This window comes from Prenolepis imparis, unplaced genomic scaffold (assembly GCF_030444845.1).
Source record: "Prenolepis imparis isolate NDT839.2.m4 unplaced genomic scaffold, iyPreImpa1.0 SCAF_5, whole genome shotgun sequence".
In the NCBI taxonomy this organism is placed as follows: domain Eukaryota; kingdom Metazoa; phylum Arthropoda; class Insecta; order Hymenoptera; family Formicidae; genus Prenolepis; species Prenolepis imparis.
Genome location: NW_028141163.1, coordinates 8,993,832 through 9,007,977, shown reverse-complemented (window position 1 = coordinate 9,007,977; position 14,146 = coordinate 8,993,832). Strand labels below are relative to the sequence as shown.

Below are 14,146 nucleotides of genomic sequence, written 5' to 3'. Positions count from 1 at the left end.
GGAGCTACTGCTACTACGGCGTCATAGGAGTCGATATCGAAACACTGCGAGGTCAAATCGATTCTGAATCGCAACGCATTTAATTCGCGAATAAGACAGTAAGACATAATTGAAATCATATTATATTAATTTTCCACTTCCAATTAGTAGCATATAAATACCGTGTTTACGTGACCATCGATGATTCGTTGTAATCTTTGTTATTCGCGCGAGATATCGCAAGGGCGCGCGAGTATCGATTATTCTCGATCTTGACGCGCTACTCTCGCGTTCCACTTCCGACTCCTGCCATAATCGAGAACGTCGCCTGACGATGTGCGTCGTGCAAAGTGTCGCGCGATCATTAATTGTATTCAGGTGTGATTAGTACGCGCGTATCACAATTAATCTGTCTCTGCGAGCGAAGGCTTATATATAATAAATTGGGTTCACTAGTGAGTGCAAGGAAAAAGCGAGAAAAGCGAGCTGAAATAAGAGACGAGAGGAGGAAGAGTCTTGAGCACCGGCATCGAGCGATGGACGAGACATGAGGTGAATATAAATTATTGTCAAATATTAAAAATATAATAATTTCCGACCGCGTAACATATAAACACGACGTTTATATGACTATTGATCATTTTATGGTGAGGTTGTTATAACCTCTGCCGTTCACGCGCACGCGAAATCAAGTCGAGAGATGTCATGAGAGAGCGTCGTTATCGAGTTTAGCGCGCCTTTTCCGCGTTTTCTTCCCGCCATTATCAAGAGCGAGTTGCCTGACGATGAGTGCAAAGTTTATATAATTTTATTCAGATGTGATTATAGTGCGCGCGTAATCACGATTAATTGTTTCTGCGAGCGAACCATTATATGTAATAAATTGTGTTCGCATCAGTGAGTGGAACGAAAAAGCGATGATACCGGAAAACAATTATCGAAGTATCGAATAATGAAAAGGTGAAAAAACATTTTACGTTAACATTCAAAAGGCAAGAATATTTACTTTAAACGTTTAACATATACGATGTTAGCTAAGCTCGAAACAGAAGGTGTTTACGTCGCGCGCTCCGGTATTTCGTTTTTGTCACCTCTTCGACAATAACATCGCCAAGAGGTTTTTTTTTGGCATTCCTCGCGGACGATTCTGATTGGCAAGCATCGATCACTCGATCGGGAGCCTTTTGTCTCGCCCCCAATTTTGCACGATCACACGGCTATCGAGAGAGAATCGAGCGCGTGTCGAGCGAATATTTTAACAAGTCGAGTACCAATATCGATCAAGTATTAATCGCGTCCAGTGACTATTCCGTTGTTGCATTAATAAAAGTATTTTGTTAAACTTATTAAAACTGAATTTGTGTTCTCGCACCGACATTCCTTAATCCAGTGAACTAATAATTGTTGCAGTGTCCGCGCGGAAATCGAAGGCACGCAGACAAGGAGGAAGACTTGAGTTATATCAAGCAAAGGTGAAGAAAACATGAGGTAAATAATTTATTATTTATTTATTATTCTTTGTAAAAAATTAAATAGAAAAAAATTTTAATGCGCGCAATAATTACTTTTAAAGAGATATTAAATATAATTTGGATATTTGCGCTAATTTAAATAAAGATTATATATTTGTGTATTTTACAGAATAACGGAAGAATAACGAAAAAATATATGTACTACGATATGTACTATATGCTATGGAACTTGATTGCTATGCATTGGATTGGTGAGTTTTAAAATATAACATTTAAAAATATTTTTTACTTTAATTAGTAGTTAATGAATTAGAGAAAATAACAAAATATACCGTATAAAATATATCAACTATGATAAATAATATATAAAATGAATAATATAAGAAACGAACCAAAAATTTAAAATTTTTTAAATTAAATATTAAGTTTATTTATTATTATTTATTATAAAATTATTTATTACTGTTTAAATAAAAAATTAAAATTTTTGAAACTTGTTTAAATAAAATATTTAAAAAATTATTAATACACTGAGAGAATTTTCTCTTAGAATTTATCCTGAAAATCATGATAATCATGGGATAATATGGTATGGAAAGAATTTTATGAGAATTTCTCTGATTGATATTTATCACAATAAAAATAATATCTATCACAATAAAATATAAAACATGTTTGATTAATTTTACTAAACTACATAGTTTAGTAGCACTATTTAAATATATTTGTATTTATTATTCTATGTATCGAAATATAAAATTCGAAGCATATAATATTAATTTTTTACATATTAATTATTTTAAGCCCTATTACAATTTGGATTTAATTTTTATTTTACAGATCAACTTATTATTATCTGAAGACGTCGACAACCTGAGAGGAGGAGGAGGTCTGGGAGAGACATCAGGCATCGGCGGAGCAACCTTGGGGTAAGGATTTATTATTTGTTTATTAGTTGTAATTATTAAATCAAAATTTATAAAATGTTTTTTAATTAAATTTCTACTGAGTGTGCGTAAAAAATATAAAATTTAACTGCTGATGTTGCTACAATTCGGATTTTTTTGTATGTTACAGAGAGATCAACGTAGCTATATTGCGCATCGACCTGTGAGTGATAAATCATTAATTTATTATAGTACATTGTAGAATATTGTAGTATATTGTAGAAATTAGTTGTATTGTAGAAAGTAGAGATTAGATTAGAGATGTAGATGTATAGATATTTTTTATACATATATTTCTAAAAAGAATTATTATTATAATATTAAAATTATCATTATAATATTTATATATTCTTTATTACGCGTCGATATTGTCGCGAAAATTCAATAATCAATCAATGCAACCAATCAATCTCAAACGAAATAAATAAAATAAAGTAACTCGCAGTAGAATTTGCATTAAAGTTCTAAAATATTCTCGTAAATTATTATCCAAATTTTTACTCATTATTCTTATTCATTATTCTTATTCATTAATTATTATTCTTTTCATTATTTTTTAATCGCGATAAAATACTTGCAAAATGTCTTTTAGATCTCACGTTATTTTACTGCAATTTTGTAGTTCATTTTAGCGCGGGAGTGTCGTTCAAAGTATCGCGCGTTTAGTGCGGAAGTTTCGTTCAAAGTATCGCGCGTTTATAGTGCGGGAGTGTCGTTTAAAGTATCGCGTGTTTCGGAAATCGACGGACTTTAAAAATGAATGGACAATTCTGACCTATCCGACCTGAGAGGAGGAGCAGGCCTAGAAGGTATCGGGCGCCGGCAAAGCAACTCTGGGGTGAGTATTGTAATATTGTATAATATACTTGTTATAAATCGCGTACACGCATATATATACATATATTTTACCTTCTATTTCTATTAGAATGAATTAACAATAGAGAATTAGAGAGAAATATTTTTGATATATAAGTTTATATTCTAAAAAGTATCGTCTTTACAAAATTTATAAAGTTATAAAGTTATTCAATTATACATCTACTGATGATTGTATTCATCGAATATAAAATTTAATGGGCACAATAATAATTTTTGAAAATATTAATCATTTAACGCGCTGCTGTAATTTAGATTTTATTTGTATGTTACAGATCAACATAGCTTCGATGCAGTCGTAACTCATCTGCTGTTGTTCATCGGTCGGTGAGTGGTAAATTATTAGTTTATTATGAGATAATAGTATTTTGTAGAGATTAGATATTGATGTAGATGTAGATTTGGATCGTAGATTGTAGATAGTTCGCGTGTTACAACTGTTTAATTATTATTATAAATAATTATTTCAAATAAAATATATATATCTACATAGTTCATAGCCCTTTCATATTGATGAATAAGACGGGTTTATGAATAACACGAATTAAACTTGTTTAGCATTGGATGTTATGTAAGAGCTAAAGTTAGTGAAAGATGAGCAGTTACATTTCGTGAATTGCTCGGTGTACTGATGAGAGTTAATATGAAGCGTTGGCGTTAGTTCATTGAACTTATTAAAGCCATAAACATATAAAGTGAAAAGTTTTTAAAAGTCACGGGTTTAGCTCAAAGCTATTCAAAACGATATTGACTATTATAATAATTTATATTTAAATAATAATTGAATTTCAAATATTGTGCGTTACGATACATAACTGTAATAACTACTTAATGTTTTACAGTTAAAATTTTATAGTATAAAGTTAATTTGATAAAATTGCATATTTTTGTTAACGATTAATATATTAGTTATTATACTTACTCGATTGTCAGTTTCTTTAGTTTCTCAGAAATATTAGACAAATATTAGACAATTATCGGTTGACTGGCTGATAAAAGACAGCTGCATAACATAATAAATAATTTGTCTAATATTTCCGCGAAACTAAAGGACAATCGAATAAGTAATAATTATAATATATTGTTCGTTAACAAAAATATGCAATTTTATAAAATTAACTTTATATTTTATACAAATTATATAAATTTGATTTTCTACATATAAATTTATATATATATATACATATATATATGTAAATTTATTTATTTAAACTATATCTCTTATAGATTGATTGAAATATCTCATATGATAAAAATAATCCGTACGATAAGATAGCATTTTTCTCCCCCCCCCCCCCCCTCGCCACCTTTAATTAACATGTATATCTTAAAAATATCAGCGAGATTTTATATGGATCCAAAGTAACAATAATGTCACCAGGAAATAAGTTGGGATGACGTTATCGAAATCTTGTAATTCTTGGCTGCACAATAACTTGTAAGAATCTTCATACTGATAACATGATAGAAACAAAAAATCATGTTATCATTGATAAACTGTCATTTTATTTATTTGATTTTATAGCGTTTAAAGGGACTTGCAATTTATAAAGAACATATATAAAGAATATATGTATCTATATAGAATATATCTATCATCTTTTAAAGCAATACTAAAAAATTGTACACTGAGGAAATTTTCTCTTAGAATTTACCCTGAAAATCATGGTAACCGTAAGATAATATGGTATGGAAAGAATTTTATGAGAATTTCTCTGATTAATATTTATCACAATAAAAATAATAATATCTATCACAATAAAATATAAAATGTTTGATTAATTTTATTAAACTGCATAGTAAAATTAATCAAACATATTTTAAATTTTATTGTGATAGATATTATTATTTTTATTGTGATAAATATTAATCAGAGAAATTTTTACAAAATTCTTTCCATACCATATTGTCCCACGATTATCATGATTTTCAGGGTAAATTCTAAGAGCAAATTCTGTCTGTGTAAGATTAAAAAATAAATAGATATGCATAGTTATTCTCGAAAGCAAGATTACGAGCGATAGAAATGGAAAGTCGTCGGGTCGCTTCTCCACATTGAGAGGACTCATGTCGGCGCACGATTTACCTGGCCGTTTATAACTGTCGACTTTCACTGATAACGAGAACGCGTTGCCGGAAATGTCCCTGCTTCCGAATTTTTAGGTGAGCGGGTGACCCGCGATACATTGTCAGTTCCTTCGAGATCGTTCAACGGACGACTCGTCGTGGTTAAATAATTATTTAGTTAGGTAGTCGACTCGTTTTTTTGCTCTGCTGCAATTTTTACGAAAACATCGGCAATTCTAACAGCATCAGATAACGTGTGATAATCAGTGTCGCGTGACAAGGCAAAGGTGAGTAATGATATTTTATCCGCGCTTTAGAAAAAATATTTTCAGTATCGGACAACGCAATACACACAATAGTGTACGTTTTATAAATATACATATAATTGAGTTTTTATTTTGCGTAAAACGAGTTTCGAGAAAAAGTGAAATTTGCGTAGTAATTATTAAATAATGAAATAAATAAGGTTTTTAGTGAACATAAAATTACGTAAGTATAAGATTAATTTTACGTAAAAATTATGAAAACATAATAAAAGATAATCTTCTGATAATTTTGTATTTCCAGATTGACATACATTTTATTTAAACTATATTAACTTAATATTTGATAAAAAATAAAGAAAGTTAAAAAAAAGGAAATTTACTAAATTCGGGAACACAAAAAATAAAGAAAAAGTATATACATAGAAAAATATAATAGAATTTATAAATTTTGCAACAGACTCTCTTGACTCTCTATGTTTTCTAATGCGATTACAAGATTATGTTTTTTAAAATTATTTCAAAGTCGAGATTGTTCATTCTTATCTCCTTCATTATCAAGAACAAGTTTTATGAATATTAATTGATATACTATAGCGCAATATACATTTCAATATATACATGCTAACGAATAAAGTGCAACGGTCCATTGTGCACTAGCTGACCCGGTTGGAGTGTCATCAGTGTCATCAGTTATAATAACTAGGCCACCGCATGCATACGCGGTACGCTTAAGTTCCGGTGGTTTATTATTGCATTCTCTCTCTAATTCTCGGCGAATATCTCCATAGTTCTGGAGAATACAGTTACTTGAACTCACTTTTATTCCGAAATAAATAACTCCAACCATAACATATTCTTTCTCTCCGCTTGTTCCTTAAGGAAAACATTTTGAAAAGAAAAAATTTATTATAATTTAATTTAATTTTGATAAGGAAAAAGTTTTCAAAATTTTGAAAGTTACTCAGGACTGTATCTTTGACTTCGATAATATACATATATCAAGATCAATAAAATCTCTGAAGTTGGCCCTAAAATAAATAATTATCTAGATTCATTTAGATTTTTTGAGATAAAAGCGTTTTATTCAGATTTTATATGAAAAAAACAATTGTATAATATTACTGCTAATAATGAAGACCGATTTTATTAGTTTCTTTAAAATAAATTTTAAAAAAGTTAATTATAATTAAAATTTTTAATGTAAAAAACTTTCAACTATTTAACGCATTAGAAAACATAGACTTCAAGAGAGTCTGTTGCAAAATTTATAAATTCTATTATATTTTTCTATGTATATACTTTTTCTTTATTTTTTGTGTTCCCGAATTTAGTAAATTTCCTTTTTTTTAACTTTCTTTATTTTTTATCAAATATTAAGTTAATATAGTTTAAATAAAATGTATGTCAATCTGGAAATACAAATTTATAAACAGCAATTACTTTAAATAAATTTAATTTGACAGTAGAGAGATGTTTCTCTCTATTTTTAAAACATTGTAATGCTAATTTGTGTAAAATCATCTCTTAGTACAATGTTTTTTCTTTCTTTCTATATGTGCGTGTCTTTCTGATAAAAATCATAGCTATAAAAATAAATCTTAACATCCTACTTCTCGAACTTTTTCAACATTTGAAGCTTCTTTACAACTAATTCTTGGTATTTTTCCTTGAAAACATTAATAATGACGATATGTTAGCGCTTACATTAGTTTATCGTGTATTTATGGATACAATTTTCCTGTTTTCGCAATCATGTATGTGCAATATCATATATGCGATAAGAATGTGCGATAAAAAGCTACTACTCTACGTTATACATATACGATTAAAACAACTGAAAAAATATCACCGATTGCAAAGTAAGAAACGCTGACCATTAAGAAGAAATCAGGAAGTCGTGAATTACGAAATATTATCACTCTTCCGGATTTATCTCAGCGTGGGAATATTTAGTGAAACGGATAACGAGAAAATTAGCTTATTTCTTTTATGATTCTCACGATTCAAAGACTAATTGCAAATTATAATAAACGCGTAAGCAGTTATATTAATTTCTGTTAGATATACAGTTTCTTAAGTAAATATAAAAAGATCAAAAAACAATTTTGCTATTTTAATTCTGCTAAAATTTTTAAATTCTATTCTATATTTATGATTTATAATAATAATATTAAAGTAATGATGATATTTTTGCATTTCGTGATTCTTTTTGCGGATAATTGCAAAAATAATTTATATAGGAACAAAATGCTACATTGCTTTAATTAGTTTCCACCTTTTTTTCTAAGACTATATGTCTATAGATAACTTGTGAAACGAGAAACTAGTTCTCTCCTAGCTCGCGAGATTCTAAGGGAAAGCAAGAGCGTTTAAAAATCTTATTATCAATTTTCCGGCTATATTTTTGCGAAAATAAAATTATTTAGATCGAAACATAGATTTATCTAATCCATTTATCATCACATACATGATTGCAAGAACTTAATCCTAAATGATATTTCTTATGTTTATTCATTATCAGTTTATAATTATGTGCTAGTAGATTAATTATTCATATAGAATTATCCGCGAATTTCTATTACTATATTAAAATAATTATTGACATAAAGCTATCCGAGAAAGATTCTTGATTGAGTATCACGAGAAGAATTTTTCTAGTAAATTGATATACTTTATTATAAATTATTTCTATATTTACATAGCTGTTTAATTTTTGCACATTCTCATGATTATTCATTTCGTTGACAATTTTTCCAAAAGAAAATGCGACTATATAAGAAGTAATATTAAAAAAATATGATTATAGAAAAAATTATAACTATAAGAAAATTATTAATACTAAAAAGTTCGAAGCACTCTTGATATTTCAAAAGTTGGTAACATAGAAAAAAAATAAGCAATCATATATGTTGATCATTACACATGAATTTAATATATGAATTTAACAATTCTTATAGAAAATATATATAGGGGTCACTGCATAAACAGTGAAGAAAAGTCTTTCGAGCTAAACTGGTTTTACACTAACTGTGCAATTAAGAGAGATTTGTTTTACTTACAGTTTCGACTAATAATAAGAATCGCATTTAATGCAATTATTTTAGAATTATTCTTGTTTACTATGAGGGTTGAGTTTAATAAGTATATTAGAATGAAGGCACCATGTTTACTTTAAATACGCGATAAAAAAATATATCATCATATTGCGTTCATAGTTCTATAGTCTATCATTTTCTGGTCTTCGTTTAAAATGACCTATCATCATGGTATTGACATCAATTCCGCTATCGCCGGTTAAGCAGGTCATTGTCTTTACTACTGTAGAATATCAATGGATATGAAATGATCGCGCTGATTATCAGCGAGAAACCTACGTGAAACCTGTCGCTATCATACAACAATATATTAGTCATAGGTGATAGAGATCATGGACTGTAAACAAAATAAAATTCTTTCACTTCCACAACGCAAAGAATCGATATATCCGTTTTCGCGTTCAAAATTTTTGTCCAAAAGCTTTCTAAAATTTTATTAAATTACGCGAAAATTAACTTTTCACGATATTTTTATAATTAAATTTTTTCAATTATGTGTGTATATATGGCAAAATCATATACATATATATACTCTTCTATTATAATTATAATTTCGAAAGCAAGTGAAATCGTGATATCTTTTAGATACCTTTTTAAATGGCGCATTTTTTGTTGGCTATGACATACTTTATATAGGATATCTGCTTTTCTATATTTAAATGTGTCGTATCAATGCAAATGATGCGACTAACTAAGCCGGTTTAGCATAATCTTTAGTGATCTTGTTTTCTTTTTAAGAGAGGTCGAGATCATTAAAATTATGCACGAGAGTAAAATCACAAAGAAGTCGACATATTTAAAAACATCATACACAAGACCGCTAATTACATTTCACCCAACCATGGAATTGCTTGAGATTAATACTTAACGTAGCAAACATCCGCAATTTTGCTCAGACGTTGTGCAGTGAGAGAATTCGATGTGGCAAGCGGAAATTAACGTAGACTTTTTAGACATCAAAATTTCGCATTTTCACAGTATTTACAAACAAAGTAACAAATAAAAATTTGAAATAAAAATTCTTTTAATAATTCAGAAATGGAGAAAGATTTGTTGTTCAAATTTTCAACACGTTTAACATTGTAATTGCAATTAATATCTGAATTAGGCATTGATATTATTTATTTTAAAAAATGTGCAGAAAATTCAAAGTGTAGTTTATAATTATTTTTGTTAGTATTGCCTAATAATAAAAAATGATGAATTATCTATATTTGTGCTTTACTGTCATAAAATGTGATAATTAAATTCCTGCCTAATATATTGCTTAAAAAATTTTATTTCTTCAAAATAATTAATATTCAATCTTGACTCTATTGTCAATTATAAGTGTAAATGCGAAACAAAGACAATTCAGGTGCAACATCGTGAGAGTCGCATTCTCAATTTCCTGCGAAATGATACGCAGAAGTTGCAATTACAGTCGTACAAAGAAATCGACATCTCACGTTCGGTTTTGCATATTGCAGTGTGTTTTAGAAGAAGTGTCTGATATAGTGCGTTGAGAAAGGGAAAAGAAAGAGAAAAAGAGAGAAATTGTGCGAGAGATCGCGAGTTAACTAGTCGCGAATTAACTAGTCGTTTCAAGTTGCTGCCTATCCATGATGGAAATCGAATGTGCGAGGAAACGCAAAACGCATTCATGCAATAATTTGATAAATATTTTCCGTCGCGGCTGCACTGACTGCGTTTAATTAAAAGACGTGTTCTCGAGTGAGGCAAGGCATCATCGAAGATCGCCTCGTCGCGATAATTTCTATATGTGTCGGAAGTCGAAAGCTTACTATATTAAAGCTCAAAAAATTGAAGATTGAAAAATATTAAACTGTGAATGACAGATATTTTATTTATTACTTCGGGAACATCAAAGTATATGTTTTCACTTTCCGTTTCATATAATTGTATATATTAATTATGTAATATTTAAATAGTTTAATGTAATTCATTTAGCAAATTATCATTGCTGGAGAAATATAAATTATATTTCTCCAGATATTAAAAGTACAATTTAAAGATATTAAATAATTTGACTTTAATGATGCGAACTTTCGCGAGATATTCTGCTTGAATTATAAATCACAAATTTTATTGAAAAGATATCAGTATCGTCGAGGAAATAACCATTAATCGCTTGTGAGATGTGTTAGTCTCTTTAGATATAGTTGAAGAAACTTTCTCCATCTCACATTGTCAAGGATTTCTCGAGCAGAATAAGAACTTCTCCATTCTCTTCTTGGCCTTTTCTTCTTCGCTTCATACTGAAATCGATAGAGAATAAGATTTCCTCTCACTGCTCAGTAATCGAGTATCGACACCGGCAAATTTATGAAACAACTATAAACTAATAAAAGTTGCCGTCGCGATCGTATACACGCTGATTTAACTGGCGCCAACGCGCTCCTTTCCGCTTGTCTGCTTATTAAGTTCGAGATATCTAGTCGGAAACGAGAGCCTGCGCTAAATATATATACTTCGTGAGAATGAAATCTCACGAGTGTCTTAATTAATATGCAGATATAAATCTTCTCCATTTTGCTTGCCACACATATATGCTGAATACTCGGTAAAATATCTGTCAAGAGAATCTCAACGCAACTTCTAGTATATAAATCAATATTATGAAAAATGTGTGTAAATTAATATTAATCTCATAAGTGTCAAAAAGATTATTGATGTACGAGATATTTAGTTTGATATACATGTATAAGAGTATTAGATATATATAAATCACACACACACATCAAAACACACACATACACACTCTTTAAAGAGAAAAGAGAGAAAAGCAGAAAGAAGAAAATATGTTATATGAGTTTGGGATTATTTACTTTATACATATAATTTTAAAAAAGTAACATATATGAATTTCTTGGCATTTTTAAAAAATCTTTAGCAATTATTTTTTCTGTAATATGTGCACCTCTGTGCGTATGTGAGCGTATGTCGGGTACACGTTTATGTGTTTGTATAGATAAAACATATTTTTTCTATATTGAAAAGGAATTAAAAAAGTAAGATATAAGTTATAATAAAGTCTTTAAAACTTTATTAACAATGAAAATTCCAGTCTCAAGGCTTTTACAATATAAATATGTATATATAATTAAAAAAAATAGTTTTATGCTGTGTTGTATTTGTTTGCGGTTGTTTGTTCTTTAATTCTATTATGACAATATATATTATATACATAATATATTTTAACCACAAAATACAACCGCGTTGTTATGGCATATGTTATTTAAAATGTATGGAAAATTAAATTAAAAAATATGTTTTAGCTTCTAACACATAACAATGAGTAATTTTAATGACACAAAAATGATAATTTATTAATAATTAATAATTAATAATAAATTAATTTTAATATGAAACTTATAATTTTAATATAAAAAAGTACTTTTGCGTCAAAAAATTTGCTAAAAAAAATTTTTGCAGACAATTTCTGTTAGAGTGTAACTGTTATTACAGTTTGTGAAATTTATCGATCGCGTTTCTATCAATTTATATAAATCTAAGCGTGATAAAATAAGATTCATCCAATTCGTTTCAATTTCATTATTCCGTCATATAAAAGTTTATTCTTTCGTATTTGTCAGCTTTTCTTGCATAGGTCATGTCCTTTCTCTCACGATCGTTCAAGAACGTTCCATCCTCGTACATCTTCTTAGAAATTATATCTCTTAGCTATGTATTCTTTAAATAATTTATTTCTGAGATAAATATCTTTAAGCATACTTTACGTAATACTGATAATTTTATGCCGTATTATTAAGGTAATTTCCTTGTCACAAGTAAAAAGTTATAATAGAAAGTTACAGCTTTTAATTATATAGTTACTGATAAGTATTAACATAGATATCTTTTTAAATTTTTACATTGAAAATTCGAACATAAAAGATTTATAGAATAGCCTTTCTATTTTCTAATTTATATTTGATATATAGAGAGCCGTTATATTCTTAGTGTATAAAAGATTTATATCAAAAATTAATATTAATATAAAAAAAAATAATTATATAATTTTTGTATATAATATTTTGTATTATTATATGCGTAAATAATTATAATATAGTAATTTTTTAGTAATTAATGAATAAAATTCAAACACAGAATTGCAAATAAAAGGTTATAGTCCTAATATTATACATATGTATTAAAAACTGGATATCATATTTATTATTAAAATTAAAAAGCAATGATATGTATAAAGAATTTCTAAATGATTAATTATACATTTTATCCGGTACATTTATCTTTCTTTGCTATGTCGAATCTAATTTAGCAGACAATAAAGCGGCGCTAATTGAGCTCTCAAAAGATCTTTCTTTAATTTATCCGTTTAATTCAGTTTTAATTCGTTTAACCCATTCACATCCGTAAAATTCACTTTTACCCCTTAATAGGTTCTGTCATTATCGTACATTGCACTTGAGATTACAATCGGTTAAATAGGTAGGAGAAATTCATCTTTCTTGTTTCAGATATACGCATAATTTTTTAATAAAAGACATAACATATATAAATCAGTCTTACAATATTTATTATATAAAGATATAACATATTTATCCCAGAAAAACATTTATAAATGTGTATACAATATTACATAAAAATAAGTTTTTAAATAAATGTACTAGGTCTCTTCTCAAGAAGAGAAAATTGATGAGCAAGAGATTTGTGTCTATGTATATAAATTCATTGTAGTTTATAAAGTTACGTCATCGGCATTGCAATCTTCCTTGGTGTCGCAATGAAGCTTATAGACGGGATTAGAATCCATTCCACGGTAACGCGAGTTGTTTTATCTCGATGAGCGACTGTTACCAAAGGTGATCGCAATGTCACAGAACAATAACTTATATTCCAATCTAGTGATCCGATCTATGTATTCCAATCTATAGTGTTGCAATGATGAAAAAACGCTATTCGATTGTAACTTTCGAGAAGCCGATAGTTACCAAGCATTTTTAACTATAAGTATGTTCATATGAAAGATTTGATGTATTCTGAGATAAATAGAATTCTCCCGGTCTTGATTCTTGGTAAATTACTTTTTCTTTATTGCGGTAGATTTTAAAGAGTGCAGTAATATTTGTATTTTTTTATACGCGAAACGCTATAATGTATTAATAAAACATATTCATAAATTACAAATTAATAAATTAAAAACTATTTATGAGAATAAATAAATTAATTAATTAAAATGCAGAATTAATGAAAACTATATTTACACATTAATTAAATACCATATAAAGCCGCTCGTGATTTGGAGCTACTTTGTACTGTAATCGCAATGTTTCGTTACCGGTGTTTAATGACCGAAAAACACGAAAATGTTAGCAACTTTATTCTGATATTACGATACTAACTGAAGGGTTGTTAACGGTTAGTTAAAACGCGAAAACTAGAAAATACAAAATAAAAATTCGATATCACAAGCATAATAT

General features: G+C 28.5%; 1 protein-coding gene across 4 annotated transcripts in view; it reads left to right on the top strand.

Moving 5' to 3' along the window:
* The first annotated feature begins 307 nt into the window (after positions 1–307).
* The window catches only part of LOC145935771 (uncharacterized), a 47,611-nt gene continuing 33,772 nt past the window's right edge, over positions 308–14,146 (top strand). Inside the window, exons 1-7 of one of the 4 annotated variants that reach the window (XM_083037350.1) lie at positions 308–531; positions 1,390–1,467; positions 1,621–1,702; positions 2,292–2,380; positions 2,529–2,561; positions 3,031–3,236; positions 3,550–3,601. The gene's annotated coding sequence lies outside the window, so the exon portion shown is untranslated. Of the gene's footprint in view, positions 532–1,199; positions 1,309–1,389; positions 1,468–1,620; positions 1,703–2,291; positions 2,381–2,528; positions 2,562–3,020; positions 3,237–3,549; positions 3,602–14,146 lie in introns of those variants that run through there. The other 3 variants (XM_083037348.1, XM_083037351.1, XM_083037352.1) reach the window with 3 other exon arrangements.